Raw genomic sequence first — 20,347 nt, forward strand, 5'->3', positions numbered from 1 at the left:
TCCTAATATTCATACTAGTGGCGCACCACACAGCACTTTAGTGGCGCACTACAATAAACACACTAGTGGCGCACTATCTAGTAGTGCGCCATTAGTAACCCAGAGCACAAGGTAAATATGGCCCCCTCGAAGGCATAGTAATGGCGCACCGTCTGACATACTAATGGCGCACTCCCTGGTGCGCCACTACTGTCTGGTATACTAATGGCGCACCAGGGGTGCGCCATTAATATTAGTTACTAGTGGCGTGATGATAGTAGCGCACCTGTAGTGCGCCATTAATGGCCAAAACAGGTGCACCACTAATTAGCCTTTTCCTAGTAGTGAAGGTTGTAGGACTAGACCTTGTGCCCATCCATTCGTCTCTTGACAGGGACCAGCGGATCGCCGTCGCCTAGGTATGTGTGCGGGACGAGGTTCTCATCTACCACTTATGTAGGGCCATCAGAGGTTCTGGAGCATTCGTCAGTTTCATCGACTGCGCCAATTGCACCTTCGCTACGGTGGAGAGAAGGAAGAATGCGACGATCCGGCCAACTGGTGCAACAAGCTTGTCGACATCCAGAAGCAATACAAGATCATTAGTAACGGGCAGGAGAAGGACTCCGTGGTTGACCTCGCCGAGACCATCATCGACCCCTGATACGCCAACATGAAAGAAGACAACGATACCAAGGACCTGAACACGTGGGAGGTACCTCTGAATCTAGCCTACATAACCTACGCAGCCAAGGACGCATACGCATGCTACGATATGTACAGGCAGATCTTGGACAAGAGGGCGTGTCTGCTTCCCGTAACCGACGAGTACACGGACAGCCGCAGCATCATGATCAAGCGTGCCAGGAAGGTCTAGATATTGTACTTTATCTGTTTATAAGCACCTTTATCATTTGAGTGTTTCATGCATTAGCCTATGTGTCGTAATTATCTGTTTTGTCCAAAATATTTCTTTTAAGAACCCATTAACCTGTTTGCTTTTTTTACTGGCTATTTGCTTATGTATGTAACTAGTTCACCTGTCCATTAAAAAAACTAGTTCACTCGGCTGCCGTGCTTTGAATCTCCTTCCTCCCAACATATTCCCCTCCTCAGGTGGACCCAGCAGGTCTCATACACAGACATATGGGACCAACCACCTATCCATTTGTATTTCTTTATTTTGTTCAATCTTTCGTCCTCTTCCTATACAGCGGCTAGCCATCATAGCCTATGGCGTTGGCCAGGCCATCCCTCTACTACCACACATTGTTCGGCGGCGGCAGCTCCACCGGCCCACCCTGCACCCGAACAAGTCAACCCTCGTACTCCCCTCCGCCTGCGTCTTCCCCCGCTCCGGTTCGTTCGGTCCGAGGTCTCGACGTTGTCCTCCGCCTTGGTGCTCTAGCCGCGGCACCGCCGTCTGTCGTTCCCAACATGGTCAGCAAAACAAGAGGAATCGGGAGACAACTGTTTGTCGAGAGGCTGACAGTCCCGGGCCCACCAAGTCCATGGCCTAGGTTTTGTTGTTTAACATGGGCAGCCCACGACATGTATCAACATTTTTTGGATCCAGCAGGTATCAAGCGGCCTCTGGGCCTCCCAACCTAGCTTGTCTATAACATCAGCAGCCCAAGTTATGTTTGTTTTTTCAAGACGACGCACAGCTCAGTTCTATTTTTCTATAAGAATGCAAAACTGAACCTGTTTTCTATAAGAATGCAAAACTCAACCTATATTTATATCTTATTTTTTTACACACACACACACACACATATATATATATATATATATACACACAACATAAGTTTCCGTTAAACCTGTCGTTCGTCCAACCATTTTATAGACCTTCCCACTTCCTTTATTTTTCGTTTTCATTAATCCTATATCTGAATTTTCTCCCACTTTCTTTTTCCGATGTAAACTGAGTTTTCTCCCAGTACTTTTCCCTAGAACCAACTCAACTGTCCCACGTCTAGCCTAAAAAATAATAATACCCCACGTACTATTAACTGATCAAATTAAAATGATATTTTATTTCGTAAGTTTAAAATTCTTACAAAATAATAATAATAATAATTGTTTATATATAACTTGGCAAGTTAACTCCTAGTGATTGCGTACATAAGCTTGCAAATATTTTACTGACCAATGCAGTAATAGACGTGCAATCATGTGTTTATGTTTTTATAACATTTCTCCGTCTAGCCCAACATGATATTTTCACCCAGCCCAGCAAGTCCACGGATTTTGAGAAAAATGCAAATGGGCTTTAAATTCTACCATATATATAAATGGGCTGCATAGATACTACATCATTGTTTCACTCAGCCCACCAAATGGACTAAAAAACAAATGGACTGGCTGACATGTGGGCCAGTAGGTCGAAGCCTAAGAAGGCGTTGGATTTACATCCAACGGCCGACATTCTTCTTCAATCTCTCGTCTTCTTCCCCCAGCGCTGCCGGGACCGCCTGCTCCAGCCTCCGGTGTCCAGCGGCGTTGTTTTGCGCTCCTTAGCGAAACGCTACCATGTCGACGGCCAGGCCATCCCTCCACTCCGCACCTCCCGTTATTCTCTGCCGAGTGTAGGCCCACCCCGCACCCGTACCAGTCAAGTTTCCCACTCCTCTCCGTCTGCGACTCCTCTGCCGCGTCTTCCCCATCTCCGGGTTGTTCCAGTCTGGGGCCTCGCCGTCGTCCATCGCCTCGGTGCGCTCGGCGCGACGTGGTCAACATACGAGAGTCATCGGAAGAGGACTTTACGTGGAGAGCCTGACGGCTGGGACCCACGAGGTCCATGGTCGCACGCAAGGAAATTCCTCCTTATTACGCACTTTACGTGGACTGTACATGGGAAGGGCTTCTATATTTCACGAAAAAACGTTCCCCCCGCTGACAGGTTGGACCCACCAGCTATATCTTTGCACGCAAGTAAGTGCCTCCTTATTACGCACAAAAAATGAATACCCCCTGCTAGCTGGGACACACCATAGTGGGTGGCTGACTTGTGGGCCTACTAAGTTGACGGGGACGGAGGGCTTTGTCAACTTAGTCAATATGAATGATTCTAGCTCCAGTTACCGTACGATGTTCATCCAACGGCAGTAGTGCTTCTTCAACCTATGGTCTTCTTGCTCCAGCCGCCCAAACCAGCGCCGGTCGTGCCGCGTGCTCCTGCCTCCCGTGGCCAGCTGTGATGCCGCGGAGGCCTCACCGCCCCCTACTACTCCCACCGCTGGCCAGGGCATCCCTCTACTCACCCACACCCCCTGTTATTCTGCGGCGACGGCAGCCTCACACCGCAGCCGAACCAGTGACCCCTCGTACTCCTCTCCGCGTGGGCATCCACTGCCTTGTCTTCCCCGGCTCCGCGTCGTCCCCTTCCTAGGCCTCACCGTCGTCCACCGCCTTGGTGCTCTCGGCGCGGCGTGGTCAATGTGGTCAACGACCGACTTCCATCGGAAGAGTACTGTACGTGGAGAGGCTGACAGCTGGGTCCACGGCCACAGCCCAGTTTTTTGTGATTTGCCAAGTAAGTCGCTTTGTCAGGCCTGTTGGGCTGCAAATCTTTCAAGACGAGGAGAGCTTCATTCGGCTGGCCGAGAAAATGGCCTATCAGTAATGAGAAATGGGCTGTACATTTTTAAAACACATCAAACCGACAATCAGTTTCAAAATTCTTTTTTTCATTTCGAGATTTTAAATTGCATTGATTTTTATGCGTGGACAATTTGTTGGATTTTATATTGATATACATTTATTTTTAAAATCAGTTTGAATGTGAATCAAAATTTCGGGATTAAAAACAGTTCGGACCGCACCGAAATATGCAAAATTTCGTACAATTTTTTAACCGTGGCCACAATATGGACTGTAATGCTAACAAAAAGAATACGGGCTCCAAAAAAAACCTTACGAATTAGCAAATGGGCTGTAAAGAAATAATGGCAGATGGGCTGTATGCTGTTTTCCACAGATTTGAGGCTTTCCTAAGAAAAGGTTGACACACAAGCAGTGACTGTTGGATGTCCATCCAACGGCCGTCGTGCTTCTTCAATCTCTGCTCTTCCTGCTCCAGCTGCTCAAACAAGTGATACGTCTCCAACATATCTATAATTTTTGATTGCTCCATGCTATTATATTATCTGTTTTGGATGTTTACGGGCTTTATTAAACACTTTTATATTATTTTTGGGACTTACCTATTGACCCAGAGCCCAGTGCCAGTTCCTGTTTTTTCCCTTGTTTCAGTGTTTCAAAGAAAAGGAATATCAAACGGAGTCGAAACGGAATGAAACCTTCTGGAGAAGTTATTTTTGGAAAGAAAGCAACCCGGGAGACTTGGAGTGCACGTCAGGAAAGCAACGAGGGAGGCATGAGGCAGGGGGGCGCGCCCACCCTCCTGGGCGCGCCCTCCACCCTCGTGGGCCCCTCGTGGCTCCCCTGACGTACTTCTTTCACCTATATATACCAATATACCCTAAAACATTTGGGGAATAGAATAGATCGGGAGTTCCGCTACCGCAAGCCTCTGTAGCCACCAAAACCCAATCGGGACCCTGTTCCGGCACCCTGTCGGAGGGGGGAACCCTCACCGGTGGCCATCTTCATCATCCCGGCGCTCTCCATGACGAGGAGGGAGTAGTTCACCCTCGGGGCTGAGGGTATGTACCAGTAGCTATTTGTTTGATCTCTCTCTCTCTCTCTCTCTCTCTCTCTCTCTCTCTCTCGTGTTCTTGATTTGGCAGGATCTTGATGTATCGCGAGCTTTGCTATTATAGTTGGATCTTATGTTGCTTCTCCCCCTCTACTCTCTTGTAATGGATTGAGTTTTCCCTTTGAAGTAATCTTATCGGATTGAGTCTTTAATGATTTGAGAACACTTGATGTATGTCTTGCCGTGCGTATCTGTGGTGACAATGGGATATCACGTGATTCACTTGATGTATGTTTTGGTGATCAACTTGCGGGTTCCGCCCATGAACCTATGCATAGGGGTTGGCACACGTTTTCGTCTTGATTCTCCGGTAGAAACTTTGGGGCACTCTTTGAGGTTCTATGTGTAGGTTGAATAGATGAATTTGAGATTGTGTGATGCATATCGTATAATCATACCCACGGATACTTGAGGTGACATTGGAGTATCTAGGTGACATTAGAGTTTTGGTTGATTTGTGTCTTAAGGTGTTATTCTAGTACGAATTCTAGGGCTGTTTGTGACACTTATAGGAATAGCCCAACGGATTGATGGGAAAGAATAACTTTGAGGTGGTTTCGTACCCTACCATAATCTCTTTGTTTGTTCTCCACTATTAGTGACTTTGGAGTGACTCTTTGTTGCATGTTGAGGGATAGTTATATGATCCAATTATGTTATTATTGTTGAGAGAACTTGCACTAGTGAAAGTATGAACCCTAGGCCTTGTTTCCTAGCATTGCAATACCGTTTGTGCTCACTTTTATCATTAGTTACCTTGCTGTTGTTATATTTTCAGATTACAAAAACCTATATCTACCATCCATATTGCACTTGTATCACCATCTCTTTGCCGAACTAGTGCACCTATACAATTTACCATTGTATTGGGTGTGTTGGGGACACAAGAGACTCTTTGTTATTTGGTTGCATGGTTGTTTGAGAGAGACCATCTTCATCCTATGCCTCCCACGGATTGATAAACCTTAGGTCATCCACTTGAGCGAAATTTGCTACTGTCCTACAAACCTCTGCACTTGGAGGCCCAACAACGTCTACAAGAAGAAGGCTAAATAGTAGACATCAAGCTCTTTTCTGGTGCCGTTGCCGGGGAGGTGAGTGCTTGAAGGTATATCTTTAGATCTTGCAATCGAATCCTTTTGTTTCTTGTTTCATCACTAGTTTAGTTTATAAAAGTAAACTACAAAAAAAATGGAATTGAATTTACCCTATACGCTTCATCTTTTTAATATCTTTCGTGAGTATGATGGGAAGGAAAATTGTGCCAAAGTGTTAGAAGAAGAATGCATTAACATGTTTGGCACTACATATTTGAATGATGAGCATGATTGCAATGTTGTTAGTATGAATTCTTTGAATACCCATGATGCTAATGATATGCAAAGCCACAAGCTTGGGGATGCTATGTTTGATGAAGATGATATGTTTTGTCCCCCAAGTTTTGATGAGCAAATTTATTATGATAATAGCATGCCTCCTATTTATGATGATTATATTGATGAAAGTGGGTTTGGAAGAGTGTCAACTTTAGGAAGTAATGATCCCACTATTTTGGAGGGTGTTGAATCTTATTGTGATAATTATGAAAGTGGATTTGGAGAGGTCATGACTTTATTTAGTGATGATTCCACTATTTCGGAAGATGTTCCAATTGATTATGAGAATAAAGTTGCTATCTATGATGATTATTGTGATGACAGGTATGCTATAAATATTAATGATAACCATGAAACTTGTCATCATGATTTTATTTTTCAATTGGATTATGCCTCACATGATATTTATTTTGTTAAGTTTGCTCCCACTACTATTCATGAGAAGAAATTTGCTTATGTAGAGAGTAGTAAAATTTTTATACTTGTAGATCATGAAAAGAATGTTTTAGGTGCTGGTTATATTGTTGAATTCATTCATGATGCTACTGAAAATTATTATGAGGGAGGAATATATGCTTGTAGGAATTGCAATAATACCAAGTTTCCTCTCTACGTGCTTAAAGTTTTGAAATTATGCTTGTTTTGCCTTCCTATGCTAGTTGATTATTGTTCCCATAGATTGTTTGATCACGAAATCCCTATGCATAGGAAGTGGGTTAGACTTAAATGTGCTAGTCATATTCTTCATGATGCTCTCTTTATGTTTCAATTCTTATCTTTTACGTGAGCATCATTGAAATCATCATGCCTAGATAGGGGCGTTAAACGTTAGAGCTTGTTGGGAGGCAACCCAATTTTATTTTATATTTTTGCTTTTTGGTTCTGTTTAGTAATAAATAATACATATAGCTTCTGTTTATATGTGGTTTTATGTTTTAATTAGTGTTTGTGCCAAGTAGAACCTTTGGGAAGACTTGGGTGAAGTCTTTATGATCATGCTGTAAAAAACAGAAAGTTTAGCCCTCACGAGATTAGCTAAAACTTTTTATTGGAGAGTGATATTTAGTTGATTCTCTTTTCATATGATTACTAGACAAATTCCTCAGGTCCACCAATTTATTTTATAATTTTTGGAGTTCCAGAAGTTTAGGTTAGTTATAGATTACTACAGACTGTTCTGTTTTTGACAGGTTCTGTTTTTCATGTGTTGTTTTCTTATTTTGATGAATCTATGGCTAGTAAAATAGTTTATAAACCATAGAGAAGTTGGAATACAGTAGATTCAACACCAATATAAATAAAGAATGAGTTCATTACAGTACCTTGAAGTGGCATTTTGTTTTCTTTCGCTAACGGAGCTCACGAGATTTCTGTTAAGTTTTGTGTTGTGAAGTTTTCAAGTTTTGGGTAACGATTCGATGGACTATAGAATAAGGAGTGGCAAGAGCCTAAGCTTGGGGATGACCAAGTCACCCCAAGGTAATATTTAAGGATAACCAAGAGCCTAAGCTTGGGGATGCCCCGGAAGGCATCCCCTCTTTCGTCTTCATTCATCGGTAACTTTACTTGGAGCTATATTTTTATTCACCACATGATATGTGTTTTGCTTGGAGCGTCATTTTATTTTCTTTAGCTTTGCTTTCTGTTTGAATAAAATACCAAGATCTTAAATTCTTAAATGTTAGAGAGTCTTCACATAGTTGCATAATTATTCGACTACTCATTGATCTTCACTTATATCTTTCAGAGTAGTTTGTTGTTTGCTCTAGTGCTTCACTTATATCTTTTAGAGCACGGTGGTGGTTTTATTTTGAAGAAATAGATGAACTCTAATGCTTTACTTATATTTTTGTGAGAGTCTTAAATAGCATGGTAATGTGCTTAATCCTAATATGCTAGGTATTCAAGACTAGTAAAAACTTTCTTATGAGTGTGTTGAATACAAAGAGAAGTTTGATGCTTGATGATTGTTTTGAGATATGGAGGTAGTTACATTAAAAGTTGTGCTAGTTGAGTAGTTGTGAATTTGAGAAATACTTGTGTTGAAGTTTGCAAGTCCCATAGCATGCATGTATGGTAAACGTTATGTAACAAATTTGAAACATGATGTGTTCCTTGATTGTCTTCCTTATGAGTGGTGGTCGGGGACGAGCGATGGTCTTTTCTTACCAATCTATCCCCCTAGGAGCATGCGCGTAGTGCTTGGTTTTTGATGACTTGTAGATTTTTGGAATAAGTATGTGAGTTCTTTATAACTAATATTGAGTCCATGGATTATACGCACTCTCACCTTTCCATCATTGCTAGCCTCTTCGGTACCGTGCATTGCCCTTTCTCACATTGAGAGTTGGTGCAAACTTCGCCGGTGCATCCAAACCCCGTGATATGATACGCTCTTTCACACATAAACCTCCTTATATCTTCCTCAAAACAGCCACCATACCTACCTATTATGGCATTTTCATAGCCATTCCGAGATATATTGCCATGCAACTTTCCACCATTCCGTTTATCATGACACGTTCATCATTGTCATATTGCTTTGCATGATCATGTAGTTGACATAGTATTTGTGGCAAACCCACCATTCATAATTCTTCCATACATGTCACTCTTGGTTCATTGCATATCCCGGTACACCGCTGGAGGCATTCATATAGAGTCATACTTTGTTCTAGTATCGAGTTGTAATAATTGAGTTGTAAATAAATAGAAGTGTGATGATCATCATTTTCTAGAGCATTGTCCCAAGTGAGGAATAAAAAAAGAGAAAGGCCATAAAAAAAGAGAAGGCCCAAAAAAATGAGAGAAAAAAAGAGAAGGGACAATGTTACTATCCATTTACCACACTTGTGCTTCAAAGTAGCACCATAATCTTCATGATAGAGAGTCTCTTGTTTTGTCACTTTCATATACTAGTGGGAATTGTTCATTATAGAACTTGGCTTGTATATTCCAACAATGGGCCTCCTCAAGTGCCCTAGGTCTGCGTGAGCAAGCAAGTTGGATGCACACCCACTTCGTTTCTTTTGTTGAGCTTTCATATATTTATAGCTCTAGTGCATCCGTTGCATGGCAATCCCTACTCCTTGCATTAACATCAATCAATGGGCATCTCCATAGCTCATTGATTAGCCGCGTTGATGTGAGACTTTCTCCTTTTTATCTTCTCCACATAACCCCCATCATTATATTCTATTCCACCCATAGTGCTATATCCATGGCTCACGCTCATGTATTGCGTGAAGGTTGAAAAGGTTTGAGATTACTAAAGTATGAAACAATTGCTTGGCTTGTCATCGGGGTTGTGCATGATGAGAGCATTCTTGTGTGACGAAAATTGAGCATGACTAAACTATATGATTTTGTAGGGATGAACTTTCTTTGGCCATGTTATTTTGAGAGGACATACTTGCTTAGTTAGTATGCTTGAAGTATTATTACTTTTATGTCAATATGAACTTTTGTCTTGAATCTTTCGGATCTGAATATTCATACCACAATTAAGAAGAATTACATTGAAATTATGCCAAGTAGCATTCCACATCAAAATTTTTGTTTTTATCATTTACCTACTCGAGGACGAGCAGGAATTAAGCTTGGGGATGCTTTATACGTCTCCAACGTATCTATAATTTTTGATTGCTCCATGCTATTATATTATCTGTTTTGGATGTTTACGGGCTTTATTAAACACTTTTATATTATTTTTAGGACTAACCTATTGACCCAGAGCCCAGTGCCAGTTCCTGTTTTTTCCCTTGTTTCAGTGTTTTGAAGAAAAGGAATATCAAATGGAGTCGAAACGGAATGAAACCTTCTGGAGAAGTCATTTTTGGAAACAAAGCAACCCGGGAGACTTGGAGTGCACGTCAGGAAAGCAAAGAGGAGGCACGAGGCAGGGGGGCGCGCCCACCCCCCTGGGCACGCCCTGCACCCTCGTGGCTCCCCTGACGTACTTCTTTCACCTATATATACCAATATATCCTAAAACCTTCGGGGAATAGAATAGATCGGGAGTTCCGCCGCCGCAAGCCTCTGTAGCCACCAAAACCCAATCGGGACCCTGTTCCGGCACCCTGTCGGAGGGGGGAACCCTCACCGGTGGCCATCTTCATCATCCCGGCGCTCTCCATGACGAGGAGGGAGTAGTTCACCCTCGGGGCTGAGGGTATGTACCAGTAGCTATGTGTTTGATCTCTCTCTCTCTCTCTCTCTCTCGTGTTCTTGATTTGGCAGGATCTTGATGTATCGCGAGCTTTGCTATTATAGTTGGATCTTATGTTGCTTCTCCCCCTCTACTCTCTTGTAATGGATTGAGTTTTCCCTTTGAAGTAATCTTATCGGATTGAGTCTTTAATGATTTGAGAACACTTGATGTATGTCTTGCCGTGCGTATCTGTGGTGACAATGGGATATCACGTGATTCACTTGATGTATGTTTTGGTGATCAACTTGCGGGTTCCGCCCATGAACCTATGCATAGGGGTTGGCACACGTTTTCGTCTTGATTCTCCGGTAGAAACTTTGGGGCACTCTTTGAGGTTTTATGTGTAGGTTGAATAGATGAATGTGAGATTGTGTGATGCATATCGTATAATCATACCCACGGATACTTGAGGTGACATTGGAGTATCTAGGTGACATTAGGGTTTTGGTTGATTTGTGTCTTAAGGTGTTATTCTAGTACGAACTCTAGGGCTGTTTGTGACACTTATAGGAATAGCCCAACGGATTGATGGGAGAGAATAACTTTGAGGTGGTTTCGTACCCTACCATAATCTCTTTGTTTGTTCTCCACTATTAGTGACTTTGGAGTGACTCTTTGTTGCATGTTGAGGGATAGTTATATGATCCAATTATGTTATTATTGTTGAGAGAACTTGCACTAGTGAAAGTATGAACCCTAGGCCTTGTTTCCTAGCATTGCAATACCGTTTGTGCTCACTTTTATCATTAGTTACCTTGCTGTTGTTATATTTTCAGATTACAAAAACCTATATCTACCATCCATATTGCACTTGTATCACCATCTCTTTGCCGAACTAGTGCAACTATACAATTTACCATTGTATTGGGTGTGTTGGGGACACAAGAGACTCTTTGTTATTTGGTTGTAGGGTTGTTTGAGAGAGACCATCTTCATCCTACGCCTCCCACGGATTGATAAACCTTAGGTCATCCACTTGAGGGAAATTTGCTATTGTCCTACAAACCTCTGCACTTGGAGGCCCAACAAGGTCTACAAGAAGAAGGTTGCGTAGTAGACATCAACAAGCGCCGGCGGGACTGCCTGCTCCCTCCTCCATGCGGCCGGCTGTGCTGCCGCGCAGGCCTCACCGCCCCACCATACTCCCATCGCTGGCCTGGCCATCCCTCTACTCACCCACACCTGCTGTTATTCTCCGGCGACGGCAGACAAACCAGTAAACCCTCGTACAGTCGTACTCCCCTCTGCGTGGGAAACAACTGCCAAGTCTTCCCTGCCTCTGTGTCGTTCCCTTCCTAGGCCTCGCCGTCGTCCACCGCCCTGGTGCTCTCGGCGCGGCCTGGTCAACGTGGTCAACGACCGACATGCATCTGAAGTGGACTGTACGTGGAGAGGCTGACAGCTGGGTCCACGGCCGCACGCAAGGAAATGCCTCCTTATTACGCGCAAAATAATGATTCCTCCACCTGACATCTGGGACCCACCAAAAGTGCCTCTGTATTTCGCGAAAAAACGTTACCGCCGCTGACAGCTCGGACCCACCAGCTATATCTTTGCACGCAAGGAAGTGCCTCCTTATTACGCACAAAAAATGAATACTCCCCCTGTTAGCTGGGACCCAGTACAGTGGCAGGCTGACTTGTGGGCCTACTAAGTTGACGGGGACGGAGGGCTTTGTTAACTTAGTCAATATGCACGATTCTAGCTCTAGTGACCGTACGATGTCCATCCAACGGCCGTAGTGCTTCTTCAACCTCTGGTCTTCTTGCTCCAGCCGCCCAAACCAGCGTCGGTCCTGCCTCGTGCTCCTGCCTCCCGTGGCCGGCTGTGCTGCCGCAGAGGCCTCATTGCCCCCTACTACTCCCACCGTTGGCCAGGCCATCCCTCCACTCACCCACACCCCCTGTTATTCTGCGGCGATGGCAGCCTCACACCGCAGCCGAACCAGTGAACCCTCGTACTCCTCTCCGCGCGGGCTTCCACTGCCGCGTCTTCCCCGGCTCCGCGTCGTCCCCTTCCTAGGCCTCGCCGTCGTCCACCGCCCTGGTGCTCTCGGCGTGGCATGGTCAACGTGGTCAAGGAACGGCTTCCATCGGACGTGGACTGTACGTGGAGAGGTTGACAGCTGGGTCCACGACCGCAGCAAGGAAGTGCCTCCTTATTACACGTAAAATAATTATTCCTCCACCTGACAGCGGGGACCCACCGGATGGGCCACCGTATTTCGCAAAAAAAACATTTCCCCCTGACTGCTGGGACCCACCAGCTACATCTTCGCACGCAAGGAAGTGCGTCCGGATAAAAAAACGATTCGCCCCCTGACTACTGGGACCCACCAGCTACATCTTCGCAGGCAAGGAAGTGCCTCACAGTCGGGACCCACCTGGTCGAAGCGTATGTAGCATTGTCATTCTGGTCGCGAATGTGTACGTACATACTGGTCGATGTAGAGGCGCGCACGTGTCGTAGTAGAGGCGCACACGTAGCATGTACACGTACGTATAGCGGCCAGTGTGCAAGAAAGAAAATACAGCCACGTACGTACATACGGGCAGGGTCTCGAACGCCTACTCGCGCATACGTATGGCCAGGGCTCGTGTACATGGCTGGGTCGGAACGGAGAAATTGCGTCGTCGTCGTGTTCATCGGGAGCCAACTGGCTGGGTCGGAACGAAATGCGTCGTCGTGTTCATCGGGAGGGCTTGGACGGAACAGCCGATGGAAACGAGGCCTGGCGTACCACAGAACGGAGGAAACGGCCTTGTGTTCGACCGGCCACGTTCGAAATGGGATCCTGTTCATCGGGAGGGGTTTGGCGTACCGCAAAATGGAGGAAACAGACCTCCTACGGTCGAAATGGGGGTCCTGTTGATCGGGAGGGGTGTGGCGTACCGCAAAACGGAGGAAACAGACTTGTGTTGGTGCGCTACGGTCGAAACGGGGGTCCTGTTCATCGGGAGGGGTGTGGCGTACCGCAAAACGGGACTCCACGGGATACTATTCATCTCCATCGTCGACCCCCTCCAGCCTCCACGGGCTACTGTTCATCCACCGTCGACCTCCTCCAGCCTCCACCTGTGACTGTTCATCCACGGGCTCCTGTTCATCTAGCCTCCACCACGCGCTACTCCACCGGCTACTGTTCAACCAGCCCTCTCCACGGGCTCCTGTTCAACCACCCCTCCACGAGCTACTGTTCATCCAGCCCTCCGTCGTCTACTGTTCATCCAGCCCTCCACGGGGTGGTCCTATTCATCCAGCCCTCCACGGGGTCCTGTTCATCCAGCCCCAACCGGCTCGATCGATCGGGGTCCTGTTCATCCAGAGGCAACACGACAGGGGCCTGTTCATCCACCCCCACCAGGAACTGTTCATCCAAACCCCCCAGCAACACTCACTGTTCATCCAGAGGCATCATCAATCGGCTTTAGTTAGCAGCAGTAGCGAAGGAATCACTCGATTGGGTTCAGTTAACAGTCATCGATCGATCGCTCGGGTTCAGTAACGCGTAGCCTGCAGTGCAATCGCCCGGGTTCAGCTAGAGCCCAATGCCTTCCTCGGGTTCAGTTAGATCCCAACACCTCGCACCCACGCGCATGCGTGTACGAGAGAAACACGCATCGCTCGGCCCCGACCACCCATCGTAACCGGGAACACCCCGATATTTTCCTCGCCCTCGCTTCTACCACGGTTTTTTCCGTCATGGATGACCCAAAGAATGTCAGGCAGCTGCGTCTCCGGCCCGCCCAGGACGAAAAGCCCATTTCTGTCATGATTTTTTGTCATAGAAGTAGGACCCCACCACATCTATGATGATACCGGGTTTTGTCACAATTATCGTCATAGAAGTGTCATAAGTATGACAGAAAAAAAAATCGTTCGGCCCAAAATGTCACGGATGTGTCTTTTTTTTGTAGTGATGGGTTAAATCTTTGGATGATCATACAAAATTTTTATGCGGGATTGAATTTTGTTTCTCGTAATCTTTTAGATTCCGCCGCGGGTGGTACTTTTATGGAAATTACTTTGGGTGAAGCCACCAAATTTCTTGATAATATCATGGCAAATTATTCACAATGGCATACCGAAAGAACTCCTACTAGTAAAAATGTTAATTCGGCTGAAGAAATTTCTTCTTTGAGTGATAAAGTTGATGCTCTTATGAAATTGGTTGCTAGTAAAAGTGCTCCTATTGATTATAATGATATGCCTTTGTCTCCTTTGATTGAGCAAAATAGTGATGCCATTGATGTGAATTTTATTTCTCGCAATAATTTCAACAACAATGCTTATAGAGGTAATTTTAATCCTAGGCCTTTTCCTAGTAATTCCTCTAATAATTATGGTAATTCCTATGGAAATCAATCTGACAATAATAATAGGAACACCTCTGATCTTGAGAATAATATTAAAAAATTTATCAACACACAAAAAGTTTTCAACACTTCCATAGAAGAAAAGTTGAATAAGATTGATGATTTGTCTAGAAGTGTTGATAGGATTGCTCATGATGTGGAAAATCTCAAGATGAAAATTTTTGTGCCTAAAGTAGATGAATCAATTAAAGCTCTTTATGTTTCTATGGATGAAAGTAAGAAAAGAACTGCTATGCTTAGAGCTAAAAGAGAATTTTTAGAGAAAGCTTTTTCTAGTGATTATTCTTACAAAAGTGATGAAGATCTTAAAATGATTGGTGTCTCTTCTATTGATTCCTTGTTTAGTAAAGTTAAGAATGATGAAAAAGGGACCGGAGAAGAGTCAACTTTAGGTAGAAGGCGTCCCAATATTTTGGAGGGTGAAAATCTTGTTGAGAAAATTGATGAAAGTGGGTTTGGAGAGGTCAAAACTTTAACTAGTGATGTGCCCACTCTTTTTGATTACAAAGACTTCAATTATGATAGTTTCTCTTTGATTGATTGTATTTCTTTGTTGCAATCCATGATAAATTCACCCCATGCTTATGAACAAAATAAAGCTTTTACTAAACATATTGTTGACGCTATGATGAAAGCTTTGGAAGAAAAGTTGGAATTAGAAGTTTCAATTCCTGGAAAATTACATGATGAATGGGAACCTACTATCAAAGTCAAGATTAAAAATTATGAGTGTTTTGATTTTTGTGACTTGGGTGCTAGTGTTTCGACAATTCCGAAATCTTTATGTGATGTGCTTGGTCTTACTAATCTTGAAGAATGTTCTTTGAATTTGCACTTGGCGGATTCTACTATTAAAAAGCCTATGGGAAGAATTAATGATGTTCTTATTCTTGCAAATATTAATCATGTGCCCATAGATTTTATTGTTCTTGATATTGATTGCAATCCGTCTTGTCCAATTATTCTTGGTAGACCGTTTTTACGCACTATCGGTGTCGTGATTGATATGAAAGAAGGCAATATTAAGTTCCAATTTCCTTTGAGGAAAGGTATGGAACACTTTCCTAGAAATAGAATTAAGCCACCTTATGAATCAATCATGAGGGCATCTTATGGACCTCAAACCAAAGATGACAAAAATTTAGATCCTTGTTTTCTGCCTAGCTAAGGGCGTAAAACTATAACGCTTGTTGGGAGGCAACCCAATGAATAAAATTTATTTTTGCTTTGGCTTTCTGTTCTTGAGTGTTAGTACAATTATGCTACTGTTATGATTGTGTTTTTTATGTTTTAATTAGTGTTTGTGCCAAGTAGAACCGATAGGATCTTCTTGGGTGATAGTTGTTTGATCTTGCTGAAAAGGACAGAATCTTTGTGCTCACGAATTTAGTTCTCATTTTTATTCAGAAAGAGCTTTTGCCCTGATTGTTTTTGCAGAAGATTTATATACAAATTTCCCTGGTCTTCCTATTTTGATAGAATTTTGGGAGTTCCGGAAGTATTCGTTTAAATCAGATTGCTACAGACTGTTTTGTTTTGACAGATTCTGTTTCTTTGTGTTGTGTGCTTATTTTGATGGCTCTATGGTTTTCTTTGATGAGTTTTTGCCATAGAAAAGTTGGAATACAGTAGATGTAATACAAAAACAAAATAAGAATTGGTTTGATACAACACTTATAGTAGTGGTTTATTTTTCTTACACTAACGGATCTCATGAAGGTTTTGTTGAGTTTTGTGTGATTGAAGTTTTCAGGTTTTGGGTTATCTTACGATGGATGAAGGAAGGATGTAAGAGCCTAAGCTTGGGGATGCCCCGGCATCCCAAGCTATTATCCAAGAATGAGCAACCAACTAAGCTTGGGGATGCCCCCGAGTGGCATCCCCGCTTTCTTCCAACAACTATCGGTATTCTACTCGAGGCTATATTTTTATTCGTCACATGATATGTGTTTTGCTTGGAGCGTCTTGTATGATATGTGTCTTTGATTGTTTTATTTTGTGTTTTAAGTCATCAACCCTTGCTGGACACACCTATTTGAGTGAGCTAAAATTATATCATGATTTGTTAGAATTGCTCTCTATGCTTCACTTAAATCTTTTATGAGCTAGGACTTGCTCTAGTGCTTCACTTATATCTTTTATCTTTTTTAGCACGGTTTGCTTTGTTATTTTTGAAGAAATGCTCTTTTTCTTCACTTAGATTTATTTGAGAGTTAGTAAATTTTTGAAGAAATACTCTCTTGCTTCACTTAAATTATTTTGAGAGAAAGAAATTTTGTAATGCTCATGATCTTCACTTATATTTGTTTGAGCTTATGAAAAGACACACATGAAAATTAGTCCCAAAGTGATAGATATCCAAGAAAGATAAACGAAATAAAAATCTTATGAAGATCATTGGACAAAATAAACTTGATTCTTAATAGTTTTGAGATATGATGATGTGATATGTGAGTTATGTTGATGAGTAATTGTGCTCTAGTAAGAATATTGGTGTCAAGGTTTGTGATTCCCTATGCATGCACGAAAGTCAATAATCATGCAATTAAAATTATATCCTACTTGTGGTGCATTATTCGGTGTTAATTATGCTTAATGCTTGCTTATGAGTTTATTCGTTTCTTGGTTGGTCGCTTCACAATCTTTTGCTAGCCTTCACTTTGCACTAAGTATGATCTCTACTTGTGCATCCAAAATCCTTTAAACTAGTTTTGCCACATGAATCCACTATATCTACCTATATGCGGTATTCTTTTGCCGTTCTAAGCAAATTTGCATGTGCCATCTCTAACTTTCAAAAATAAACTTCTCTTTTGTGTGTTTGTTTCGCTCGCGGAACGGTAACGGGTGGCTAATATTTTCCATGCTAGATGTGTTATTCTCAAGATGAGTGTTTATTCACTTGTCATTGCACAAGAGTAAGGCAAAGGTTTTAGGGATGCCCAGTCCCGAAATGCAAAAGATATTTACTTTATGTTGTCAAATAATAAATTCCTTGGAAAGTGTTGGTATGGAGGGCACCCGTGGATACGGTTAGCCATGGAAAGTGAAAGAATGGTGGTAAAAGAAATAAACTTTATCTTTTGTTTGGGAACCGCCTATGGCATATCTAGCATGGAAAGTTTTTAGAACTCTAAGTCGTTTTTGTTGGTGGGATGGATACACCTCCCAAAATATTTTTATCTCTAATTTTTCGCTTTGAGCTCTGGCACCTCTACAAATCCCTACTTCCCTCTGCGAAGGGCCTTTCTTTTACTTTATGCAATTTTTATTTTGAAATTTGAGTCTCCATCTTCTCTCATAAAAAGCACCAACTAGGAGGCAATATGATCGTGCTCAAGTATTTGGTGTAGTTAATATTCGAGTGTGTTTCATGAATGGATCAATGTTTGAGCATGATGGGCTAGGGATAACTTATTTTAGCGTTGATATTCTGAAAGACATGGTTGCTTGTTGATCTGCTTGAGTATCTAAATTATTATGTCAAAACTAGACTATTGCTTTGAATCACATAAAAAGTCCAAATGTCCATGCTATAAAGAAAAGAATATGTTATGACTTGATGAACAACACTCCACATCAATTTTTTTGTTTTTATCACTTACCTACTCGAGGACGAGTAGGAGTTAAGCTTGGGGATGCTGATACGTCTCCAACGTATCTATAATTTTTGATTGTTCCATGTTGTTTTATAATCAATCTTGGATGTTTTATAATCATTTTATAGTCATTTTATATCATTTTTTGGGTACTAACCTATTGACATAGTGCTAAGTGCCAGTTGTTGTTGTTTTTTTTCATGTTTTTTACATCGCAGGAAATCAATATAAAACGGAGTCCAAATGCCACGAAACTCCACGATGATTTTTATGGGCCAGAAGAAAGGCAATGGGCCCTGGTTGCACCTGGGGGGTGCCCTGAGGGGGGCACAACCCACCAGGGCACGCCAGGAGGCCCAGACGCGCACTGGTGGATTGTGCCCACCTCGGGTGCCCCTCGGACCACCTCTTTGCTCTATAAATACCAAAATATTCCAGAAACCCTAGAAGAGGTGTCGAAATATTCATCCAGCTGCCGCAGAGTCCAGAACCACTAGATCCAATCTAGACACCATAACGGAGGGGTTCACCACCTCCATTGGTGCCTCTCCGATGATGCGTGAGTAGTTCTTTGTAGACCTTCGGGTCCGTAGTTAGATGGCTTCCTCTCTCTCTCTCTCTCGCTGGATTCTCAATACAATGGTCTCTTGGAGATCCATATGATGTAACTCTTTTGTGGTGTGTTTGTTGGGATATGATGAACTTTGAGTTTATGATCAGTCATATCTTTTTATATCCATGAAAGTTATTTGAGTTTCTTTGATCTCTTATATGCATGATCTCTTATAGCCTCGTATTTCTTCTCCGATATTTGGGTTTTGTTTGGCCAACTTGATCTATTTGTCTTGCAATAGGAAGAGGTGCCCGGTAGTGGGTTCAATCTTATGGTGCTCGATCCCAGTGACAGAAGGGGAAACGACACGTACGTATTGTTGCTACTAAGGATAAAAAGACGAGATCTATATCTACCGCCATATAGATAAACGTATCTTGTCTACATCATGTCATCGTTCTTATTGCATTACTCCGTCTTTCCATGAACTTAATACACTAGATGCATGCTGGATAGCGGTCGATGTGTGGAGTAATAGTAGTAGATGCAGGCAGGAGTCGGTCTACTAATCTTGGACGTGATGCCTATGTAATGATCATTGCCTGGATACCGTCATGAGTATTTGAAGTTCTATCAATTTCCCAACAATAATTTGTTTACCCACCGTTTGCTATTTTTCTCGAGAGAAGCCACTAGTGAAACCTACGGCCCCCGGGTCTTTCTTCTCATATATTTGCCTTGCTATATACTTTTCCTTTGCATTTTTATTCAGATCTATTAAACAAAAAATACAAAAATACATTGCTGCACTTTATTTATTTGTGATCTATTATTTCAATCTATTACAATTTATCTCATGTCCGCTTGCTAATTTCTGGCGCCGTTACCCGAAAGGGATTGACAACCCCTTTAACACGTCGGGTTGCGAGGTGTTGTTATTTGTGTGTAGGTGTTGTTTACGTGGTGTTGCGTGGTTCTCCTGCTGGTTCGATACCTTGGCTTCATAACTGAGGGAGATACTCTACCATCGCTGTGCTACATCATCCCTCCCTCTCATGGGAGATACCGACGTAGTTCTAGCTACCATCCTGTATCACTACGATCGAGATTCAATAAACCATTTATATTGAGTGTATGACCATAGAAGGTTTTATTCATGTAAACAGAACGACATTATTCTTTGACTGAAATGAATAACCATATTGCAATAAACATGATCCAATCATATTCATGCTCAACGCAAACACCAAATAACATTTATTTTAGGTTCAACACTAATCCCGAAGGTAAAGGGAGTGTGCGATGGTGATCTTATCAAATTTGGAATCACTTCCAACACACATCCTCACCTCGCCCTTAACTAGTATCTGTTCATTTTGCAACTCCGGTTTCGAGTTACAAATCTTAGCAACTGAACCGGTATCAAATACCCAGGGGCTACTATGAACACTAGTAAAGTACACATCAATAACATGTATATCAAATATACCTTTGTTCACTTTGCCATCCTTCTTATCTGCCAAGTTTGTTTTTG

Source organism: Triticum aestivum, chromosome 5D (genome assembly GCF_018294505.1).
Source record: "Triticum aestivum cultivar Chinese Spring chromosome 5D, IWGSC CS RefSeq v2.1, whole genome shotgun sequence".
Taxonomy (NCBI): Eukaryota; Viridiplantae; Streptophyta; class Magnoliopsida; order Poales; family Poaceae; genus Triticum; species Triticum aestivum.